The sequence below is a fragment of the Polyodon spathula genome, chromosome 1 (genome assembly GCF_017654505.1).
Source record: "Polyodon spathula isolate WHYD16114869_AA chromosome 1, ASM1765450v1, whole genome shotgun sequence".
Taxonomy (NCBI): Eukaryota; Metazoa; Chordata; class Actinopteri; order Acipenseriformes; family Polyodontidae; genus Polyodon; species Polyodon spathula.
Genome location: NC_054534.1, coordinates 54,363,862 through 54,369,861, shown reverse-complemented (window position 1 = coordinate 54,369,861; position 6,000 = coordinate 54,363,862). Strand labels below are relative to the sequence as shown.

General features: G+C 35.5%; 1 protein-coding gene across 2 annotated transcripts in view; it reads left to right on the top strand.

The window, feature by feature from the left end:
* Positions 1-950: 950 nt before the first annotated feature.
* The window catches only part of LOC121319720 (lysophosphatidic acid receptor 1-A), a 51,880-nt gene continuing 46,830 nt past the window's right edge, over positions 951-6,000 (top strand). The window contains exons 1-2 of one of the 2 annotated variants that reach the window (XM_041257453.1): positions 951-1,235; positions 2,320-2,438. The gene's annotated coding sequence lies outside the window, so the exon portion shown is untranslated. The remainder of the gene's footprint in view (positions 1,236-2,319; positions 2,439-6,000) is intronic. The other variant, XM_041257442.1, reaches the window with a different exon arrangement.

Genomic DNA, 6,000 nt, shown 5'->3' with positions numbered 1-6,000 from the left:
ACTCAAAACTGTTTAGGCCAATAATATTGCAGTTTATTAGACGGGCATTTCAAAAGATATTCTGTTAACAAGATACTCAACTCCGTTGACCTTCAGTGGTGACTTCAGTCTCACTGCATGCAAAGCATTGCAGTATATACAGAGTTCGGCCAAATAAATTATATGGAGAGTCAATGGAGGTGTCAGAAATGTTGCTGGTTTACTGTATGATTTGACAAATGTATGGATGAATTGCTGGACAAATTGACCAATTCATGAATTGACAAACAAATTGACAAATTAATGGCTGGATAGTTTTGGCACAAATGGCGCTCCATATAGGCACCTCTATATTTTTTATATCTAGTCATTAAAGTGGGCTCAAAAAAAAAAAAAAAAAAAGAAAAATTGAGTAGGACTTGCCCCCCCCCCCAAAGGCTCAGCCGGGTGCAGTTGCACCCCTTGCATCCCCCTGACGCCATCCCTCCCGTTTCACTGCAGCTAGTTTTGCCTAAAACTACAGTCCAATTTAGTTTTTATGATTCTTCCAAACTGCTAGTAAAAATGTTTGCACATGTGGAACTTTTTTTTTTTTCCTGGCAACCTAACGTTTTTGCTCTTAGAGTGGCTCAACTACGAAAACGCTTAGATTGTTTTGTTTAACTCAGTTTAGGATAATAATCCATATATATATATATATATATATATATATATATATATATATATATATATATATATATATATATATATATATATATATATATATCAAATGTGCATGAATACACTGGGTTTATATTATTTTGCTTTTCTCTGTCTAAAAAAAAGAACATCTTTGAAACTGGCAATGTGTTTGCAATTAAGAGACTCCAGGGACTGGGAGAGAGTGCGAGTTGGCGGCTGATTTGACTGAAGGAGGTGACGTCACTGGCAGACAGCAGCCCTCGCACAGTCGCAGGCCAGTGGCACAAGCTTCAAAACTTCAGAACCGAAAAGCGCTGGTCTAGGAGAGGAAAAGACAGGCTCCGCTGATGAAACCACACAGTCAACACTGTTCTATGCGCTGCAGTTCTAATCAGCATATTGTTTCTTTGGAAATAAGATGATCCAACCACGTTTCGTGTGTGTAAATTTGAAGAAGCCTGCAGGTGACAGTTTGGGAAAGTTTTAAGAAAAAAAGACAACGCAAAAAGTGTATTTTTTTTAGTTCTGGGAGTACTGTTGAAGTGTGAATTGTGGCATACTGACTTTCTCAACAGGTAAGCACTAAAAGGTTACAAAGGCAAAGAGATTCCACGGGTCAGTATTTTGGCTTGTGTAGGAGTAGCCATAGAAATGATGTGCCACCTGGTCGTCTTGCTTGTAGTTTGTAGTGTTGGTCATATCCATGAAGTGTGTGTACTGCTTGAAAATGGATCGGTGTAAATTCTACTGCATTTTGAACCAATAATGAAATCCAAGCTTAAAATCCATAACCTTGCATTAACATTTCATTTTGGAACTGAATTTGTGTCCCATTGAAAACCGTGATAGTGGAAACGAATTAGCTTAGAACCTTAAGCTCAAACTTTGTGCTTTCTTGCAACGATTTTTAAATTGGTTCTTATTATTTGAGTTTTTTAAAGCAAAATGTTGCACACCTTAAGCAAACGCAGACTTTTAACAGAAAGGCAAACGGCTCATTTGAAAGTATACTTGGATTGTATCTGAGTTGCAGTTAATATGACACCTGCCAGCATCGTGATTCCTTTTTATTATGGATATGCTTAGTTTACAGTATTTTAGCAAGTATAATCATTTTGGTTGGGTGGAGTGAGGTGTCGAAAAAGGAAAGGAAGTTTGGCGCTGACTTCACGTAAATTATAGCTATCACAGTATAACACGAAACAGATGTTAGGTTCTGTTTCGCAATAGGCTTTTTATTTAGAATTATATTTTTTTAGAATATTATGTAGCCCTCATTTTGTGCATGTGTCTCACTATTTATTGTTGCTATAGCATTAAGGTTGAATTATGCTTTTGTATTTAAATAATATATTTGTAGCCTTCTCTATTGCTCATTATGTTGTAAAAAACACGATGTTGACGCTGTTGCCATTAACATTGAAAAAAAAAAAAAAGGTTACATGTTGTGAAACACAGCAATGCACATGGAGCGCTAAACAATTTCTGATTAAAATAAATATGTAATTGATAATAATTGATAATTAATTACAGTTATTCAGGTTGGAAATGCGTATATTGAAATTTTTAGGCTCGATACATAGCGCCATACGAATGGGTAAGGGCTATAGGTGAGATGAGAGATTTAAAAAGAAGGCTTGCTCCCTTACTTTATTGCAGTTAAAATTGGAACAACTGGACTGGATATACGCTGAATAACCTGGACAACTGTTTTCCTGTGTTGAGGTCGATTTTAGTCCCCGGAAGCTGACGGTCTATATAGTAATCCCAGTAAAAAGGTGAGGCTAGCCAGCTTGAAAACCTTCTTGGTATTTTTATTTATGACAATTGCGTTGGAAAAGTTGTTCACCAAACAAACTGAGATTGCTTTTCTTTTAATGAATATTTTGGGAGTTAAGCCAACACCTAATTCAAATATATAGCATTTTTACCCACGCTCAAATTATCTCACTACAGAATACACATGCAGGCCTATATATTAATTCTTTATCGATTTTGTGCCCAAATGGTAATGTTCATTTTGGTTTATTTAAACGTTTTAGTCAATGTTTAAACTGTGCAGCCCATGTTAATGTATTATTATATTTTTTAATCAAAGCCTGTGGACAGTGGCACTGGAACGATTTTTAAAGTGGGGGTGCTGAAAGCCATTGAACAAAACTGTACCCCCTGTATATGATGGAAGCCATGCAAAGCCAAGGGCCCCCAGCACCCCTAGTTCCACGGCCCTTGCCTGCAAATGGTCCATATTTCAACCAGTGTGTACATTTGAAATGTTATGCATTGATTTTGGTTTGTAAGTCTCCCTTATAAATATAAATTGTCTGACATTTCTGAATGCAGGATTATCCAGCTGGGGCCCATTACAAAAAAGTAAATAATAAACCTGAAGTTTATTTAAAAAAAAAAAAAATATATATATATATATATATATATATATATATATATATATATATATATATATATATAGAGAGAGAGAGAGAGAGAGAGAGAGAGAGAGAGAGAGAGAGAGAGAGAGAGAGAGAGAGAGAGAGTAACCAGTTTACTTCATGGTAGGAGCTGACAATTCTGAAAAAGAAGGGAACTTCTCAGGTAAGGTTGCCACTGTGACCTTCCCTGACTTATGTTCTGACAGGGCTTTCCAGCAAACACTGCTTAACTGGTACAGTAGGTGGGTTCACTTCAGACAACACGTGCAGTCGCCACCGGGCAGGTTAGGTCAGGTCTAAAACCAGAACAACCCTGGCTGTTTTCATGTTGTCATACAATTATAGACTTTGAAAAGCTAATTAGAATAGTTGGAATATTAACACCTCTGGAGTGAGAAAAGTTATTTATTGTGATAACCATTTCAGATTTTTTCTTTCTTTTTTGGGATTTTGGTTTTGTTTATGAAGGACACAAAAACATGTGCTTGATGTGCTGGAAAATAAATTTGATGTATGTGTGGCATAGTAATGTACGGAGCCCCTAAAGGCACATGCTGTAAAAAATAAAAATGTGACACGACTGTCTGATGCGCACAAGTTACTATCTCATGCGCACTCCATTTATGACCGTGACTCTTCTAAACTTCTAAAGGATATCAGTTAAGTTGTTTCAGAGCCTCTAAATCCTCAGCAACCCACTGTTGTCTGAAGTGAACCCACCTACTGTACAGTGTGTGCTCGAAAGCCTTGTCTTGTGCATATCTTAGTTGTATAAGAAAAATTCTCCACTGTTATAACAAACATTCCCAAGTAGGACCACATTTTAGATACCTTATACACATACACATTGACTTCTCATACTTAAAACAAGTTGTTATTATTAGGCTATTACATTTTTAACAAGTTATAAAAACATGAATACATTAGTTGTGTTTATATTAGGTTATCCATCTGATTATTATTAACAAAATTAATATTCATAAATATATTTATATGTATATTTATACCTTGTTTAAAAATGTACGTTTATTCAAATGGTGTCATTTAGAAGAGAACGGCACATTTCCATACAATCAATTTAACAATTTCGTCGCTTAATATAAACAAAATAATAGCCTAATGAATAACAGGTCTTTTGGTAATATTAATTTATCATGCACATTATACTGTATGTAATACGTTATCTTACACAATATATTAGTATTATGAGTATAAGTCTTTTATACTTATGTTTTAAAGTGTATATAATGCATATAAACTAAATATATACTGACTAATATCTTGACTAAATATTTAAAAGAAATACTTCTGGAGTTCCCATTGGAGATAGGGCTGGCAGTCCGGGGTTTAGCTTCACAGACTAGTTAAGGTTGGAAGCATTTAAAAAAAGTCAGGAACCACAAGACATAAGTGACCTAAGCAATTCAAATTAAATTACCCACAGATAATTATTAAACTAATGAATACCCACTAATTTACCCATGGTGGTGGAGCCTAACTGCGCATGTCAGTTAGCAAAAATAAACTGCGCATGCGAAAAGAAAAATTGAAATAACTTGCTACAGACTTTTATCAGTTTTTGCAGTTCCAAAAAAAAAGACACTCCTAGCCAATGAGTACTCTCCGGCTTGAGTTATTATAGAGATAAAAAACTGACTCATTTGTCCAGAAATATTTTTTGGCGATTCTGTAACTTAAAAATTATCGCATGGATTATCATGAAACTTGGACAAAAAAATGATCAGTCACAAGGACACGGAGCACATGAAATTCATTTTGAAATGGCCGAGACAACAGTCCCTCAAAATCGAGTTTAAACAAGGCTTGGTCAGCCGCTCTTACCTGTAACGGCACTATCGTGCTGTTGCTGTATATATTACACATTTTTGCAGAGACACACCTCTCCATTTCCATTTGTATGGCGTTTTATGGTGCATAGGCTGATCAGGCCAGAGCATTTGTTTGTCCACATGTTTTGCTTTGGCATGTGGGAAGTTTGAGGTGCCAGTGTGGCTTGGTCGTCATGCTAATAACATCAGTTCTAGAGGGACCATGTAGCATGCTCAATAAAATGTTATTTTATTTATTCTAATCCAATCCTTGTCTGCTCAGCGCCAGGGTCTCATAGTTTGTGAATTACTGTCCACTGTGGGATACACTGACTGCCAACTCATTTAATTTGTTAGTTGAGCCAGATCCAATCCTAGTCCACAAGATGTGAATGACAATGTGGCCCTCTCCACCCTGCCCTATCAGCAAAAAATATTTTACCATGGTTTATAATTCTAACACACCAATTGGGAAAAGACCAGTTGCACATTTGAATCCTGTTGTACACTTGTCATTTGCATGGAAATTATTAGTATAGTATCCATTAGGGGTAGCAATGACTTGTCAACTAGTGAAATAGAAAAGTGACAATTCTGGTTGTCAACAGATCGCATGATTGTGAAGTAATTGTGAATCCTGTGGTTTCACATGGACGGAAGTACATTGGTGGTTGCAATCTAGAATAATATAAGTGACATTTTAGAACATTAATAACAAGTTTTAAAAAAAAATCCAATCAGTTTTAAAATATATTGCAAAAACAGCAAAGTGTAACGAAACAATACATTCACAAATGGAGCACCAGACATGATTACTAATATATATAATATATATATCTTATATATATAATATATAGATATATCTATATATATATATATATATATATATATATATACACACACACACATTTAAATAGAGACCTATGAGACTGTTTTTACCTACATTTTCAAGCAAACGGCTGTCATTCTGCTGATGGAGAGTTCTGCTGAGAGGGCTCTGTGCTGCTCATGAACTTTGCTGTTTTCAACTTGTCCTATAATTGAATACTACTCAGTGAAGCACAATCTTTCTGCATTTTTTT